General features: G+C 41.9%; 1 non-coding gene across 1 annotated transcript; it reads right to left on the minus strand.

Moving 5' to 3' along the window:
• Nucleotides 1-11,247: 11,247 nt before the first annotated feature.
• LOC141063093 (U4 spliceosomal RNA) lies at nt 11,248-11,388 on the minus strand. Its single transcript, XR_012224776.1, has one exon. It is a non-coding gene; the product is annotated as a U4 spliceosomal RNA (small nuclear RNA).
• Nucleotides 11,389-19,671: the final 8,283 nt, after the last annotated feature.

The raw sequence follows: 19,671 nt of genomic DNA on the forward strand, positions 1-19,671 counted from the left end.
ATAGAAGTGTGATTTATACAATATTAAGTCCAAAGTCTTCATCCTGAACTTTAATCCAAAGAACTTCATCCATAACAGACTGTATCTTTTCCAGCTTGGCCTAGACAGAAGCCTGAAAATAAAAGGAGAGATCCATAAGAGAGCCAAGAAAGAGAGAGAAGGAAGGGGGGAGGGGGAAGAAAAAGAGAAAAATGCATATATGCGCCCAGCAACTTTATGCTGCCGCGCACCGGCCCCTCAGAGAGGAGCAGTGGCATCTATAGCCTCCTATAGAAACCAATGTAAAGCAATTCCTCATTGAGTCTGGCCGGTGAAAGGCAGCCCAAATCATAGATCCATCTAGCTTCCCACCGAAGGAGTTCATCTGTTGCATTACCCCCTCTAATATTGATGTGTATCCCTTCTAGGCCCATCACTCTAAGGGAAGCTGAGGAACCCCCATGATGGTCCAAAAAATGAGCAGCTACCGAGGTGATGGGTTTACCTTTGCCCTTATCGGAGCTGGCAGTTGATATATTTGAAAGGTGTTGTTGCGTTCTGCGTCTCAATTCCTACGTTGTCTGCCCAATGTAGATTTTCTTACATCCACAGATTAAAGCATAAACCAGGTTGCGAGAACGACAGTTGAAGTACGCCCTGGACTGTAGCTGTGTGGGCAGACAAAGCAAAGAGACAGAACGATTAGAGATAATCAAAGGGAAAATAGAGCAGTTACCACAACGAAAAGTTCCCCTGTTATCATGGCCTGTTCTAATTTTGGTCATAGGGCGCCTGAAGAGGCTGTTAGATAAATACTCTTTCAGGTTTTTCGCCCTCCTGGACACCACTCTTGGTCGACTATCTACAAAGTGTCTTAATTTAGGTTCACTCCAGAGTATATCCCAATTATTTCCAAGGATCCGATATATATCGTTTCACTGGTTGTTAAACCGCGTGATCAAACTAATCCGATTGGGCACTGTTGTTACCCGTCGTTTCCAAGTTTCTTCCTTAGATTTATTAATGGAAAATTCAAAAGCTTGCGATATAATTTTTTTTGGATATCCCCTTTCACGGAACCTGTTAGTGAGGTGACGGGATTCCTCAAGGAAGTCCTCGGTACGACTACAATTCCTCCTTAGTCTGATGAATTGTCCCTTTGGTATTCCTCTCTGTAGATGTGCTGGATGAAAGCTGTCAAAGTGCAGCACATTATTCGCTGCCGTTTCCTTCCGAAACAGTGTCGTGATTATACGATTCTGACGGATCTGTAATTTTAAATCCAAAAAATCAACTAAGTTGGAAGAAGAAAAAGAGGTCAACCTGATGTTCCATCCGTTATTATTGAGTCCATCAATGAAAACATTTAATTGTTATGGGGTCCCAGACAAGACAATTACAATGTCGTCAATGTATTGGTGCCACTTAATCACAAATTTGGAGAACTCATCCTGCTTATATACATGTGTCTGCTCCCACCAACCCAAAAAAAGATTTGCGTTGGAGGGTGCACATTTGGCCCCCATAGCGGTGCCAGATACCTGCTTGTAATATGCTCTGTCAAATACAAAGTAATTTTTCTCTAGGACAAATTTAAGTAATTCCAAAATAAAGGCATCATGGCCTCTGTCTCCCGTAGTCTGGCGTTCCAAAAAATATCAAACTTGTTCACACTATAGGTAAAACAAGAGCGCAATAGGGTCTTATCCGGGCAATCTTATAAGGAATAGAGTTGAGCGACTTTGGTCAGATCGGGTTTCATGAAACAAAATTTGTTTCAGATGAAACTCGTCCGACTAGGGCAAAAAAAGTCGGAGTTTCGTCCGAAACCCAACCCCAATGCAAGTCAATGGGGAATAGGTTTCGGACGAAACTCCGACTTTTTTTGCCCTAGTCGGACGAGTTTCATCTGAAACAAATTTTGTTTCATGAAACCCGATCCGACCAAAGTCGCTCAACTCTAATAAGGAATATTAAAGTTTATACTCACCCTTCCCAGGAGAGAGTCAAGCACATAGGATCAGTATGTCAGCCTGCTGCACATCCAACGGTCCATAACACTGAGACCGCCACATAAATTCTTTAGGATAAAATTCTTGGATTTAAGTGCGCTGCTAGACAAAATTCATATCCAAACCAGGTTGATGAATTAACCCTTTTATTCCCAACGCGTTTCGAAGTCCATAATACTTCTTCCTCAGGGATTGACATATGAATACACAGAGCTGTCTCCAGTTTTATACATTCACATTTCAAATATTGGCGCCAATGATGACATGTGATACACTCCAAAGGTCAAAGTTCAAAACAAAAATGTCAGAAAATTGTCACATTAATTCATCTATGGTTGATAAAATCAATCTATTCTTACTTTTATTTCACAGGAAATCTAAAAACTTGAGTTTATAAAAGAACAATAATAACGATTAAAAAGCGAACCTCCGTCTCAAAAAAAGAAAAAGGACCGCAGTCCAACGCTCACACCATCATACTGGGGAGGATTTCCAGAAAAAAGAAAAGAGAAAAAGGGAAAAGAATGAATCAAAAAAGTAAAAGATAATATGAAATTTTGTGATAAAATCAACTCTGACGTTCAGAATAAATCTCCAGCTATGAATAGCAATAGAAGAACCCAGACAAAGGATAAGGATAATGTGGATAATAATATTTTTTCAAAACCACCTACACTGAAAATCACTAAAATGACAGCACCTTTAATTGAGGCTATTAAACACCTTGATAGTATAAAAAGCAAATGAAGTGTTTAAATGAGGATAAAAACCTCATTGATGCTGTAGACCCTATTATAGACACTAATAAAATCATCACACCCATCCCTGATGAAATCCCATCACCTGCACTAATGGAATTCCCGGAATGCACACAAAAATCGTTATTTGATTTTTCTGTTTATGACAATGATATTTCCAGTACCCCAAATGGAGAAACGATTCTTATAGATAATTCCAATATCGATAATAATGCCACGTTCCTTTTTTACCGCGAGCACTGAAAAACGCACAAATAAAAAACTTTTTCTCACCAAAAAATGGAAAAAGAAAAAATCCTATAGAGGAACCAGAGGGGGGAGAAAAAAAGAAAGGAAAAACAAAGGATTAACAAAAGATAAAAGCAAGTTTTTTTTCAGATGATGGAAATAATATTTTTAATTTATCTTCTCACGTTTTAACAATGGCAGAAAAAAATGTGTTGTCAAAAAGATTAACTTTTTGTCCTACCCATAAAACTAATGATTTCGATCTTTTTTTAGACTTACAAGTATTCATTAGAAAATTAACATTGAAAAGACATTTTTTAATGAAAGAAATGAATTTGATTCCTGATAAGAATATTGATAATAATTTATTGAATAATGAAAACATTTCTCAAGAGGAATTTCATTTGGATGTACCCATCAAAAGTAATTTCTACCCGATTGAAAGTAGAGGTCATCACCTGAATGTATTCAATGATATTGTGCAGAAGGAATTCAAGGAAATGATTCCTATTAAATCAAAACATAACCTGACAAAAAATGAGAAAACAGCATTGAAGTCATTAATATCCAATACTGATATTGTAATCCGTTCAGTGGATAAAGGTGGTGGAGTAGTGATACAGGATAGGAAAGATTATTGCGATGAAGCATATAGAATTTTATCTGATGAAAAATATTACAAAAAAATTTCGTTTGATGTTATTCCAAATATCAAAATTAATTATGATAAATTAATTCTAGAGGGTAAGGAAATGAATATTTTTAATAAAAATGAATATAGATTTTTAAAAGTTTCTAATCCTCGTACTCCATTTTTTTATCATCTGCCCAAAATACACAAAAATCTAGAAAATCCCCCTGGGAGACCAATTATATCAGGTATTGGTTCAGTAACAAGCAATTTGTCCCATTTTATTGATAGAATTATGGTCACACATGTTCCAACAATGAAAAGTTTTATTAGAGACTCAACTAATTTAATTCAGTGTCTCCAGGGTATTGAATGGAAACCACATTTTCTACTTTTAAGTATGGATGTATCATCGTTATATTCCAATATATCGCACAATTTGGGTCTTGCTTGTTTTAATAAAATTTTAATAGGGGATAATAGATTATCGAAAAATCAAAAAAATTTTCTTTTAAAGGGTATGGAATTTATTTTAAAGAACAACTATTTTACTTTTGAACGATGTCTTTATCATCAGCAGCTTGGGACTGCGATGGGCTCTAAAGTCGCACCCACTTATGCAAATATTTTTATGGGTATCTTTGAAGAATTTTATATTTTTAACTCTGAATGGTGTAACAGTATAATTTTATATAAGAGATTCATCGATGATTTATTTTTCATATGGGACAATTCCAATAGTAATATTGATAATTTCATTCAGGATATTAATAACAATAACTGGGGTATATCTTTCTCCTCAATATATAATGAAAGCAATATCAGTTTTTTGGATGTAACAATTTTTATTAAAGATAATGGAATTATGGCAAAATCTTTTTTTAAGAATGTAGATACAAATAGCTACATACCCTTCAACAGCGGACATTATGTAAAATGGTTAAGAAACATTCCGGATAACCAGTACAGGAGAATTAGGAAAAACTGTTCCAGTGTAGAGGATTATAAGGATTCAAGCAAAAATCTTAATGAGTAGATTTACTAATAAAAAATATCCTGAAAATTTAATTAAGAATGCTTATAGTAAATGTTTGAACTTGTCACAAAATTCTCTCATTAAAGAAGTGAAAATGGTTAAATCCGATAATAAAAAATTCACGACTAATTTTATAACCCAATTTTGTGCAGAAAATATAAAAATAAGAAAGATTTTGTGTAAAAATTGGCACATTTTACTGAATGATTCGATTTTACAAAAAATTCTCCCCAGTATTCCGGGAGTTACATTTAGGAGGGCCCCTACTATAAAAAATTTGGTGGCCCCTAGTCGTTTGAGAAATGAGAATAAAATGGTTATAGCGACTAATGGTCCTATAAGAGGGATTTTTAGATGTGGGAAGAAAAATTGTTCTTGTTGTAACATTATAACACATAGAGAAAAATTCTTTAAATCAACCACAACTAATGAATCTTTTCCTATCAGAGATTTTCTTAATTGTACTACAGAATTTGTAATTTATTTAATCGAGTGTGAATGTGGGAAACAATATGTTGGCAGGACTACACAGCCGTTACACCTTAGAATGAATTCCCATAGATATAACATCAAAAAAGGTTTTTTACAACATGGATTGTCCAGACATTTTTCTTTAAAACATAATAAAAGTTTAAAAGGATTAAAAATTAGCCCTATTGAGCAAATTCCCAGTAACCATCCAGATAGAATGGGGCAACTAAACAGGAAAGAGATTTTCTGGATTTATAGACTTAACACCCTGAAACCTAATGGGTTAAATGAAATTACGGAAGTTTTTCTTTAAAAATATGATAATTTTTCGTTTGTAATAATTTACTACTACAATTTGTTGTGTTTTTATAACTTTTTAGTATACATAATAATTTTTAATTAATTTTTAGAAGCAGTTCAGTATGTAAATTTTCTTAATTTTGGGGGGGTTAATCTATAATTGTATTGCGTAGTTTGGTTGATAACATCAATTGTTGTTTTTTCCTCTTTTTCTTCGGGATGTTCCTTTCAATAGTTCTTTTGCGGGTTCTGTTTCTTCTGATAAGTAACCTAAAGGGTTAAATGAATTTGTGGAATTTTTCTCCTTGAAACATTATTTTTTCATTCTTGATAATTTATTAGTACAACCCTTTGTTGTGTTTTTATAACTCTTCAGTATGTTCCTTAATTTTTATTCAATTATCGGATGCGTTTTTATACATAAAATTTCATATGATATTTTTATTTATAATCTTATTGTTTTTTTGGGGATTTATGTGTATATAAATTATAGTGTGTAAATATGGTTGAGAACATTTTATGTTTCTTCCCACTTTTTTCTTCTGTCCAGCATGGTAAGCGATCCAAGTTCTTCTGGTTTATTGGATTCTTTGCGGGTCCTGTTCCGTTTGACGAGAGCCACCTATTCTTTTCTAATGGAAAGGAAATAATTTGACCAAAACACCACATTTAAATTTCATATATATACTGTATATTTTTTATTTTTTCATTAATACCTTTTAATATATATATTTATTATATATATTTTTTTATTTTATTTTATAGTATTGTATTCATTCACCTAAAATTTCATATTTTACTTTTTTGATTCATTCTTTTCCCTTTTTCTCTTTTCTTTTTTCTGGAAATCATCCCCAGTATGATGGTGTGAGCATTGGACTGCGGTCCTTTTTCTTTTTTTTGAGACGCAGGTTCACTTTTTAATCGTTATTATTGTTCTTTTATAAATTCAAGTTTTTAGATTTCCTGTAAAATAAAAGTAAGAATAAATTGATTTTATCAACCATAGATGAATTAATGTGACAATTTTATGACATTTTTGTTTTGAACTTTGACCTTTGGTGTGCATCACATGTCATCATTGGCGCCAATAGTTGAAATGTGAATGTATAAAACTGGAGACAGCTCTGTGTATTCATATGTCATCCCCTGAGGAAGAATTATTATGGACTTCGAAACGCGTTGGGAATAAAAGGGTTAATTCATCAACCTGGTTTGGATATGAATTTTGTCTGGCAGCTCACTTAAATCCAAGAATTTTATCCTAAAGAGCTCCAAAAAATATGACACTGCTATCATACCTAATTTATGTTCGGTGTTGGTGAATAGCGTCTCCACATCGAGAGTCACTAGGATGGCATCATCTGGTATCTCCAATGTTTCCAAAAGAAGAAGATGGGAGAAATCACGGACATAAGATTCCAAAGCCAGGACCAAGGGCTATAAAAAAAATCCAAATAAGAACAAGGTTTTTCATATAGACCTCCCAATCCAGAGATAATCGGCCTACCTGGTGGTTTTGTAACAGACTTATGTACTTTAGGTAGCATGTATAAAGTTGGTATTACTGGGTGGCTGGTAGTCAAGAAATCTAGTTCTTTTTTAATTATAATGCCACAGGAATGGGCCCTCAAAAGTAGTCTGTCCAGCTGTCCCTTAAATATGGTAGTAGTGTCGGAGGGTAATAGTTGATAATATTGGGCATTACTAAGTTGTCGCCTAGCCTCCAAGCAATACATCGTCTTGGGCCATAGGACGATGTTTCCACCCTTGTCTGCTTCTTTTATTTCAAAAAGATCAATGTTTCGTAGCCTATTAAGGGCCAACCTTTCACCTTCACTCAGATTATTTTGATGATGTTTGTCCACTTTGAGTGCCTGAATGTCCCCACATGTTTTATCAAAGAATATCTGGATTACTGGGAACATAGAAAAATTTGGGGTGACTTGTGAAGGTAATCTACCACTGAATCTTTTCCTAGTTTGCTCACTATCGTTTTCTGTGAGCAAATCCAAAAGATCCCGAAAAACTTGTCTGTCCTGATCTGGAATTAATGACGGTTGATGGTATAACATTTTAAATGTTAGTTGTCTACAAAATAAATACAAATCTTTCGTCAGCTCAAATTTGTCGAGACAATTCATTGGTGAAAAAGACAGTCCCTTTGTAAGAAGTTTAATCTCAAGATCAGATAGTGCATATGATGAGAGGTTAATAATACGTAACCCATCTCCCTCGGGGTCGCAAACATTAGGGGGGCTTAAACTTAATAATGTCTCCGATTGTTGAATCTCGTTTCCCTCTTCAAGCCCGGTGACCAGGTTAGAAAATTCCTGTTCCTTCTGACAAGTGATCTTGGATTTTCTTCGCCCCCTTCTATGCTGCTTTCCCGGTCGCTTGTGTCGGTTGATAAAAAATCACTACTCAGAGTGGGTGCATTTTGATTATCTATCTCATTAGTCTTATTGACAGTAGTTTTGATTGTTTTACCCCTTGGACCCTGATGGGACCATTTGAATACTTTTTGTTTGTCTGAATCCATTTTGTCCCTTTGGAACTTACTTTTTTTTTTACCTCTAATAATATCTTTCTCAAACCTATCGATGAGTTCTTTTAAATGATTTTTAAAGGGATCCACCTGTGTCTTTTTATCGAAGGTATCAAGTTTGGATTCCTTTTCCCTAATCTCCTCCCTGATCTGGGACAGGAACACCCTATCTTGTTCAATGAGCATATCGATAATAACATATGAAAACTTTTTTAGGCCATTCTCCCATGTGTCTTTGAATCCCTGGTCCACCTCCCATGCCGAAAAAATGTAAACTCTTAATCCTCGAGGTATAAGACCCAATCTCTTATACTCTTCTAGGCTCTTTATGTTCCACCATGTTTTAGTCAGTCTTTTATGCAAATTTGTCAAGTCAGATGTCAGGTTTTGAAAACCGCTATCTATGTCAACAGTAGCAGTATCAGTACCACTGGCCGAGCCAAAAATCATCAAAGGTCATTGTCGCAAGGCATCCCTGGGAACGGGACTTGCCGGGAGCATCGTGAGGATCGGGAACACTGCGCTGGGACGCCGGAAGGTGAGAAAAACATGTTTTTTTATTATTTTTAACTTTATATCTTTTTACTACTGATGCTGCATAGGCAGCCTCAATAGTAAAAAGTTGGCCACACTCGTCAAACACTATGTTTGATGAGTGTGACCAACCTGTCAATCAGTTTTCCAAGTGATGCTACAGATCGCTTAGAAAAGGGTTCCCCAACTCCAGTCCTCAAGGCCCACCAACAGGTCATGTTTTCAGGATTTCCCTTGTATTGTACAGGTGATGCAATTATCACCTGGGCAATACTAAGGAAATCATGAAAGCATGACCTGTTGTTGGGCCTTGAGGACTGGAGTTGGGGAACCCTGGCTTAGAAGACGCTAGCATTTTGCAAGCTAATTACACTTGCAAATCGCTACTGTTTTCATGGGACATAGGCGGGAATTTAAAATGCTGTTTTCTCACATATTTCCCGTGGAATGGAATTCTGGAATTCCCGTGGAAATTTCCGTGGGAATTCCACACGTGTATACATAGCCATACACGGTACAGCTCGTTTCCATGGAGCTTGGCCACCAGACCCTGGCCAAGAGTTGCATTCGAGCAGATGAGTTAACTCTTAACATACAAACCATCTCTGTCCAAACCATTGATATCTGCACATCAGTTGTATGCTCATCTTCCTCTTAGCTTCTGAAGAGATGTTAAAAATATTGCAAAATTACCAGCAACCAGACCAATGTGTGGGCATTGCAAAAACGTCTTCACAAAGCAGTCTAAAGGGTGAGGTAATTCCAAAGACTGTTAGTGCATTTTAGAGTGAGCCTAGCTTCTGTCAGCCGTGATCATATCATTAGCACTATGCAACGTGGCCACAGCAACCCTGGTTCAACTCTGAGTCGTGGCACATTTTATAAAATAAAATAATCTTCCTAAAATAGAAACATAAATTAATCAGAAATAACACTTAGTAAAATTACTAAATTTTGTTTTCTACAATAGTTCACATGATGAACATACGGTACGGGTGCTCTGGTGCACATCTGCAGATGCAAAAAGATAGAGTGAGTGACACACATAGCGTGCCATGCCATTTCTTTCCACTTATGCACAGCACTATACATAATAATATAAGATACTATGAAATAATGGACACCTTCAAGGGCCGCTATCAGGGCATTACTGCCCTTATTGCTGTATGAGGCCCGGAGAGCAGCATTACCAAGTTGGGACTAGGCCCCCCTCTTATGCCTCTGCTCACCAAACCCCATAGTGCAATGAAGTACTGTGCACCCCTTGGCGCTGGGAGTTTTTCTCGGAGCTCTACAGCCATCTAACCTGGACAGATTTGCAGCTCCTGCTTCCTCCACCCTCTGGACTTCTGGTCAGGTGACGGCACATATGCGATGATGTCATCACGTACATGCCGTCCTGTACAAGGACATCAGAAGCAGAGTTGAGCATCCATGAAATCATTATAAAATGAGCATCCATGAAATCGTAAAATGAATGATATGGGTGAGGGGGGAGGTGGAGGGAGACTGCAAGTGATGGAGGGGGACTGCAAATGATGAAGTGGGGGACTGCAAATGATGAACTGGGGCGGAGGAGGCTGCAAATGAAGGGGGACTGTAAATGATGATGCGGGGGAAGGACTGCAAATAATTAGGTGAGGGAGGGGGACTGCACATGATGAAGTGGGGGGACTTCAAATGAGAAAACAGTCTAAAGGGTGAGGTCATTTCAAAGACAGCTGGCGCATTTTAGTTTGACCCTTTACACAATCAGCCAGGATCGTATAGTGGTCAGCACTCTGTGCTATGGCTGCAGCAACCCTGGTTGTCAGCAGTTAATAATTGATTTATTATACATTTCTATGTGGTATAATCCATGTGGACTGTTAACCCTGTGATGACTATGAACTTTGACAATGTGTCATCTGATCTGTTGGCGCTCGTTTTTTTAAATCCTAGCGTCCTGTCTTAACTATATATACGTGTGATGCATGTACATACTGTGTGGTATTTCCTGACGAAGGGGACATGAATAAATGCGTTGAATTAACCACTGTGAATCTTTGACATCTATCTTCTGGAATACTTCCTTGTGGCAGCGCGGAATATAACTATAAATTCCCCTGAATGCATGATTTCTTCTGATCGTTGAGGACCTGTGGATCTGCAGCAGCCGCCAGCCATTATGCTTTTTCTCATCCTAACCAGGTGATCAAATTTCTTTTTGTAATCTCTCCTTGTAACGTGGATAAAACCCTATTGCGGTTCTGTGTCTCCTTTTCTTTGCAATAGAAACGTGAGTAAAGCTTGGGAACTGCATTCAGCTGTGTCTCTGCCTTCTTCTTGCGTCAAACCTTCAGCAATGCTACATCCCTTGCCTGTACACAACACCATCTACCACAACTGCCCTGGGACTACAGCTCTGAGTGTGGAGAGCTATTACACCTCTGTTCCATCACAACATCTGTCCCAGACAATCTGAACTGCAGCGCTGATCCCCTCTGATCAGATGCCACAGGTGGCGTCAAGAACTTATCTACACATAAACTTTATTCAGCAACAATCCTCTTTTATTACATGGACACCCAGGGCCACTGCCACAACAAAACATCCGTTAGAAATACTGGCCCGGTACCAAGAACCCCACCAGCCCTGGGAATGATCCATCATCATAGCAGAGTAATAGGAAAAGTTTTAAATTAGCAATAATCACACCTCATGGGATACAATATTGCTAAGACCCTGTCATTTGCATACCATGGATTAAGTCTCCTGAGAGACCAACAAAAATTGCCAAAGCTGACTGTATTTCAAGTCATCATGGCGGGGTATTGGGAAAAGTTTTCAATTAGCAATAATCATGCCTCGGTTAAACCTCATGGGCTACGATATTGCCACTGTGCAAAGTTGAAGGAACTGAGGTGACCAAGGCAGAGTTGAGCGACTTTGCCTTTTTTTGGGTCGAGTCGGGTTTCATGAAACCCGACTTTCGCAAAAGCCGGGTCGAACGAAATCGGCAGATTTTTGTGAAAAGTCGAAGGCCGACTGAAACACGAAACCCAATGCAAGTCAGTGGGGAAGCAAAATCGACAGGGAGTGGAGGCCAGGAAACACACCTACAGTGCCCTTTTGAATGCCAAAAACATCAAATCTTATTACTGAAGCTTTCAACCTTAATTTACTTCATAATACAAGTTACGCACTGAAAAATGGGGGTTATTTGGCTAAATTTGTGGGGGGTAGGGCTGGCTTCAGGTTTTCATGTGCCCTGGGCCAAAGAGGGCCCCTTTAACACATACCACAACTCATGATGCTCCGATACGGCAGAGAAATAGCGGCATAGTAAACTGAAAAATACTTCACTTTTTACATCTCATGACTGATATCCATTTTAAATTCTCCAATAGCTCCAAAAACGGACAGTATCTTGCTCCATACAGTATTATGCCACCGCATAGTGCGCTATACAGAGTAATGAGGCCCATATATTTCACCATACAGAATCATTGGTCCCATATAATGTTTGAAACAGTATATGATGAGCTCCACATAATGCTACAGTATATGTTGGTCCCCATGGATGAAGCTGCAATGTCTTATGGGCCCAAATAATGCTCTATATATAATGGGCCCCATTTCTAATGCTCTAGTGTATAATGGGCCCTGTAAATGCTGCTCCAGTGTCTGATGTCCACCTTTGGAATGCTCCAGTGTATGGTGGGCCCCATATATCATTCTCCAGAGTATAGTGCTCCCCAAAAATTGCTGTCCCAACATTGAAAACAAATAAGTCTCCTCACTAGGGAATCCCTGTACTAATCTGGGCGTACAGACGTGATGTCATTGCGCTCTCTGATGAGAATATCACTGTCAGGAAACGCGGAAGACGTCATGGCGGTGGAGCAGGGAGAGGTAAGTATTTCAACTTTGCAAGTGCTGTGATCCAGAGCAAGCAGGGGGGCCACTCGTTGGCGACGGCACTGGCACAGGGCCCCTCATAGTACGGCGGTGTGTCTGTCGGCGGGTGGGCCGAACCTGCACTTTCAAGCTGCACCTTCCTTTTTGTCACCGTGTAAGGTGGTACAGTATATGGGATGGGTAACTTGAGTTTCAGCTGGGTCACATTCAGGCTGTGTAGAGTGCGAGGGGAATGTAGTGGTCTGGGTCAATGTACTAGCAGAATAATCTAGCAGTGGCTGGGCCTCAGTGCACTTGTGGCGTCCCCAGGAGTACGGTCGCCACAGTGACATTACCTTCCTCCTAGGGAGTGTGATGTCATGCTTGGGAGCAACGAAGGATCTCTCTAGCAGTTAAACCAACACACAACACATTTCCCACTCCAGGCCAGCAGGGAGACCTCTGAACCTGACTGCTGAGTAGCTGCTGTCTGTTGTCGGGAGGAGGTAAGTTAGGGCAGTCTGTGAAGGGTAGGGGAAGTGTGTAGATGTGAGAAGGGGAGCTGGAGGATGAGCAGAGTTAAGGCTCACTCCTAGCTTGAGCGCATAGTCCGGATTCCGGTCTCCGAGTTTGTAGGGACACTGACGTTCCTTCAGCAGAAACCGGAGGAAGTAGCAGCTGTAAATGTTCTGTACCCAACTAAGGTTCAGAGGCCCCAGCAGCGACGTGTGGGAGCCAGAAGGAAAAGGCTAAGACTGCCTGCCATACGAGAAAGTTCCAAGAGAGAGTCAACAGGGGGAACTTCATTGAACTCAGCCCTGTGCTGGGCTTTTACATCTTAGCTGCACCACAACTTCTGTCCCAGAGAAGCGCCACTGCAGCGCTGGTCAATCTACTCAGAAACCACAGGTGGCGTCATGAATCATTCACCTCTAAACGTAATTCACCCCTTTGCATGGACGCCCAGGGCCATGGAACAGGTCACCACCACTGTGACACATCCCAGGGAGACACCGTCCCGGTAACGATTAACCCCTCTGCCCAGCCTGGCCACCCACACTCCATGTCAGATTCATTTTGGACTGGGGAATTCACAGTTTGACTTGATAACCCATGCATGGTATGATAGAAAGAGCTACATGGACTAATGTGAAGTTTGGCCTGCTGCATCATTCACTTTGGGTGGGGGTGCAGGACACAAGGAAAGGGGTTCTTCCTGACCAGGAGCCAGCACTTGATGACTCAGTGCTTGCATTTTTTGAAACTTCAGAAGAGGAGGGCATATTTGCTGGAGTCTGTTTCGGCAATGTAAGCCTAAACCAGTTCCTCATGCTCCGGCTTTAAAAACGGTTAACCTACTCCCAGAAAAGGTAGCCTTCCAGGCGTTCCGTAGACAGACCATGACGCAGGCTCAACACCTCCTGTCTTAGCTGCTATTGTGCTTTTGCCACTACCAGCAGATGCACCACCACCATCAGCACCAGCTGGCCCCCCACGCACATGTCCGCAGCCTCTTCCACCAAACTTCCAAATTTAGCACAAAATAGACACAAAATAACATCACATAAAGGGTACTGTATCAGAAGCGAACAGCTCTATTCAGTCAAAGGATAATTGTCAATCTCCATATATATTCCATCAGTCACACAGAGACACTCCCAGGCTCAGTATGGATTAGACAAGAATATAAAAAGTAGACAAAGTGTACAGTATCATCAGATAGCAGGTATATATAGCATAGTTTAAACATTAACAATGTATGTCTATATATCATGAGTAGTGTTGAGTCACCCCGCTAGTGTTTTGGTTTGTCGAGCAGGAGGCAAGTTCGTCGAATGTTCGTCGAACCACACTGAAAACAATGGCAGGCAAACACAAACACATACTAACACATAGAAAACAATTACAAAACACCTTAAAAGGTGTCCCAAAGCCGACAAAATGCTCAGAAGCCAAAAATAACATATGGAAAAGGGCAACTACATTTACAAAAGAGGTGGAGGAGTAAAAGGAGGAGGAGGAGGAGACACAGATCTAGGCTTGTCATGCCCTTATGAAGTCAAGAAAGTCTGGACTAAAAATGTAAAAACCAAACCCAAAAAAACAAAATCTGAAAACGAACACGATCATATACCGTCGTACTTCCCACCAATAAATTATGGCAACTGGCGATCGGGCGGCGTTATTCCCATGAACCTCCAAACAGCGTCCATGAAGCCAAAGTGTTTGCTTTCCGGGGGCAGTATGATTGCAAAGCTGAACCTTAAAGGAATGTCCAAAAGGGCACCACCAGGAGTGGAGCCTGCGGCTTAATTGGACTCTACCCGGGAAACCATAACCATGCCACCTCAAAAAAAGATGCACACATTGAAAGCTTTGTCGATTGTGTGTGTGTGGTGTGCTATGCCTGTTTGTAGTTGTGCTAGCGATTTGTCAGCTTTATTCCATTAATGAACGAGACTCCGGCATGCCCCAGCGGTACACGTAAAGCTTACTAGAGGCATACACAAGGCTCTGGCACGTGCGATCGAGCAATAACAGGGCTATCATGGCCTTCCATGTCCGGGGCTACATGCGCGCTACACTGAAAGGACCATCTTTTGTCGTTTACAGGTGCAGATAACCCGCTGAACACCGTTAGTGATGGGGATCTGGGATTCCAATTCGCCGTGAACGATGATTTCCCAGTAAGTGCAGGTCAACAGCAATTCCTGATTTCGGCCTAACCGCCATTCCAGAAAAAATGCACAACATTACGTGTCCAAACCACAGGTGCTGTAGCTTGCTTAACAGCTCTGCAGCCGTTCTCAGGCACAGTATGGATTCTACAAGATTCGAGAAAGTTGATAAATGGTACAGTTTCACTGGATAACACGTATATATGTTGCATAGTTTACACATTAAAAACCTATGTGTATCAATCAGGAGGCAGGCTCAGACGGTCTCAGGCCCAGTATGGATTAGACCAGATTGTACAAAGTTGAGATAGGGTACATTATCACTGGATAGCAGGTATATAGAGCATAGTTTAAACATTTAAAATCTCTGTGTTCTCTGCATGGATTACACAGTTCACCAAATTTGAAGTGCCAGTCCCAGTGATTGATTTGACAGCCCAGACTACACAGCGGAGGAGCAGGGAGAGGTAAACATTGCAAATGCTGGGGCTCTGCCCAAGCAAGGGGGGCCCACTTGTGGGCATAGGCACTGGCACTGGGCCCCTCATAGTACGGCGGTGTGTCTGACGGCAGGTGTGCACCACCACCGTCAGAGACACTTGATTGCACTATGAGGGACCCTGTGCCAGTGCCCGCGCCCACGAGTCGGCCCACCCACCTGTCCAGGGCAATGGCACTCGCACGGTTGCGTGCGCTCGGTGGTGACCACGGCCATTGGGGGGAGGAGGCTGCCCAGTTAGGGACGTTTAAAAAATGCCATATGTTGATGTGAGACATTCACCTGCTGCTAAAGGCGAAATTGTTCAAGTCCCAGGAACAGGCGGACCAAAGAAAACAATTTTTCTGGCAACCTATGTGTCATCAGGGTAAGGTGGGACAAAATCCTTGGAAACCCATGCATGGTTCATTTTAATGAAGGTTAGATCATCCACATTTTGGGTTGACAGACGGGTCCTTTTTTCTGTCAGTATTGATCCAGCAGCACTGAAGACTCTTTCCGATAGCACACTTGCAGCTGGGCATGTGAGCTCCTGTAAGGCATATTGTGCCAATTCAGGCCAGGTGTCCAGTTTAGCTGCCCAATAGTCAAATGGGAATGACCTGTGAGGGAGAACATCGATATGGGAGGAAAAATAGTTTGTAACCATACTTGACAAGTGCTGTCTCCTGTCACTATCAATCGATGCAGTATTACCAGTCGTGTGAGCGGGACTTGAAAAATCAGTCCACAACATGGTCATGAAACCCCTGTCTCCAACGCCACTTCTGATGTGTCCACCACCAACACCGCTTCCAAGTTGCCCCCGGCTTCTCCGGCTCGTGTGAGAACCGTCACCGCTGCTGTGTGCTGGGAATGGATCCGGTTTACCAGATTAGCTTGTTTGTTAGCCAATATTAGGTCAAGGTTCTCCTGTGGCATGATGTTTTGGAATTTGCCTTTATAGCGTGGATCCAGGATGCTGGCCAACCAGTAGTCATCATCGTTCATCATTTTGGCAATGCGGGGGTCCCTTTTTAGGATCTGCAAGGCATAATCTGACATATGGGCCAATGTTCCCGGTGTCAATGATGCACTGCGAGTGCTGGTTGGAGGAGCCCTGTCTGGCAAATCCACATCCCTCCAGTCACGCACAAACCCTGTACCAGACCTTGCAAAGCCAACATTTTCTCTTGCCCCACGAGAAGCATCCTCCTCCCCTAAATAATCCTCCCCATCACCATCCTCCTCCTCTTCCTCTTCTTCCTCCACCTCGTCCACGACAGTTCCCTGACCAGACAATGGCTGACTGTCATCAAGGCTTCCCTCCTCCTCTTCCTCCTCATCAACCTCGGCTGCAGACGCCTGCTCCTTAATGTCCGTCAAAGTTTGCATGAGCAGACGCATAAGTGGGATGCTCATGCTTATGATGGCGTCGTCTGCGCTTACCAGCCGTGTGCATTCCTCAAAACACTGAAGGACTTTACAGAGGTCTTTCAGCTTCGACCACTGCACACCTGTCAACTCCATGTCTGCCCTCAAAGTGCCTGCCCATGTATCCTACCACAAATGCATTACGGTCTGCCTTTGTTCGCACAGCCACTCAACCATGTGCAGGGTGGAATTCCACCTTGTTGCAACGTCGATAATTAGGTGATGCTTGGGAAGGTGGAGCAATCGCTGCAGCTTCTGCATATGACTGGAGTGTACCGGCGAACGGCGGATGTGCGAGCACAGTCTTCGAACCTTAAGGAGCAGGCCTGTTAAATCTGGATAATTAGTGAGGTGGTGTGAGCCAAGTTCAAGGTGTGAGCCAAGCAATGTATGTGTCTGAGTTTTGAAAGGGCTATGGCTGCCACAAAATTCCGGCCGTTATCACTAACTACCTTGCCTGCCTCAAGATGTAGACTGCCCAGCCATGACTCAGTTTGTCACTAAAAGTAGTCGGCCAGTACCTCTGCGGTGTGTCTGTCGCCCAAACACATCATCTGCAACACAGTCTGCTGATGCTTTCCACTAGCTGATCGATAGGGGGACACCTCGTTTGCAACACTGTCAACTGCAGATGCAGTGTTCGTGCGACTGCGCTCGGTGGACGAGCTTTTGCTTCTGGAGGAGGAGGGTCGAACGCCTACAGCCAACTGTTTCCTATACCATGGGCTAGGCAGCACTGTGCCACCACCGCTGTCCCCTGTGGACCCTGCATCCACCACATTAACCCAGTGTGCAGTGATGGACACGTAACGGCCCTGGCCATGCCTACTAGACTATGCATCAGTTGTGAGGTGCACCTTTCCACTCACTGACAGTTTGAGTGCATGGACAATGCGGTCTTTCACATTAAGGTGGAGGACTGGGATGGCTTTGCGAGAAAAGAAGTGGCGACTGGGTAGTTCATAGCGTGGTACTGCTTAGGCCATTAGTTCGCGGAAAGCTGGCTTTCAACCAACAGATAGGGCATCATCTCTAACGAGATTAGTTTGGCAATGTGGGTGTTCAAACCCAGTGTATGTGGATAAGAGGATGAGTACTTTTTTGTCCTACTCATAGTCTCTGGTAGGGTGAGCTGGATTGAGAGCTGGATATGGTGAAAGTAGCGGTGGACATGGCGGACTGAAAGAGAGTTGATGATGGTGATGGAGTTGGTGTTCTTTCTGATGGCCTAGATTCAGTCTTTCGTTGCAATAACAGTGTGATTCCCTGAATGATTTGCCCTTGCGACGACAACTCAACATTTGCTGCTGGTGGTGTGCTAACCGGTGGACTTACAGTGGGGGAAACAATGTTGCGTTGCTGACTACCTTCTTTGGGAGCAGTAGCACATGTGGTACGTGAGTATTGGTAGTCCATCCACGCTTGCAAGTGCATGGTGGTTAAATATCTTAGCATGCAACTGGTATTCAAATTTCTCAGATCTTTCCCTCGGCTAAAGGTCTTTGCGCACTTCTTACAGATTACCTTTGCCTGATCATTAGGATTTTGTTCAAAAAAGTGCCACACTACACTCTTCCTACTAGGGAAGACAGTTTGAGGCCTTGCACGCTGTGCTTTTTTGACCGTCTGGCCAAGCTGTCCTGCAATTTTTTTGGTTTTTGTAACCCATTTTTGGACTGCTCCGGGCCTGCCAGATAACAACTGTTGCGATGTCGATGCCCGCTGCGGATGCTCCTCCTCCTTCTAAGCTATTGGCAGCGGCACACTCTACCACCAATGGATGCCAATCTGGGTCAACAACTGGGTCATCTATCACCTCCTCTTCAATGTCATGTGCACCTTCCTCTGTGTCACCGTGTTTGGTGGTATAGTATGCGGGAAGGGGCACCTGAGTTTCATCTGGATCAGATTCTGGCTCAGTACACAGCAAGAACAATGTAGTGCTCTGAGTGAATGTACCAGCAGAATCATCTATCAGTGGCTGTGCATCAGTGCACTCCATGTCAGATTCATCTTTGCCTGGGTAATTCACGATTTGACTTGATAACCCGGGCATGGTATGTGAAACCAGCTCCATAGAGTAATCTGTAGTGTGGCCTACCGCATCCTTCAATTTTGGTAGGGGTGAAGGACACAAGGAAAGGTGTGGTTCATGACCATGAGCCTCCAATGACGACTCAGTGCTTTTATTTTTTAAAACTTCAGAACAGGAGGCGATAGAGCTGGAGGCTGAGTCAGCAATGTAAGCCAAAACTTGTTCTTGAAGCTCCCGCTTTAGAAGTGGTTTACCTACTCCCAGAAAAGGGAGCCTTCGAGGCCTTGTGGAGTCAGACGATGACGCAGCCTCAACACCTCCAGTATTAGGTGCTATTTTGCTTTTGCCACTACCAGCAGATCCACCACCAACACCAACACCATCATTACCAGCTGCCAACCCCTGCCCACTTCCACGGACTCATCCACCACACTTCCTCATTTTTTGGAAAAATTTACCCAAATTTACACCAACTCTCTGGTACTGTAAAACAAGGTACAAGGTGTATATAGTAATGGGGAGAATTGGAATGTCTCTACAATTCAGGACACAGTGGGATTCAGTCAGGCCCTGTTTATTTAACACCGCAATATAGCAGGCAGATTCTCTATGCTGTTAGAAGGGTGTATAGAGGACTATAGAGAATTGGAATGTCTCTACACTTCAGGAC

This window comes from Dendrobates tinctorius, unplaced genomic scaffold (genome assembly GCF_039654945.1).
Source record: "Dendrobates tinctorius isolate UK_male_01 unplaced genomic scaffold, ASM3965494v1 ptg000245l, whole genome shotgun sequence".
Lineage (NCBI taxonomy): Eukaryota > Metazoa > Chordata > Amphibia > Anura > Dendrobatidae > Dendrobates > Dendrobates tinctorius.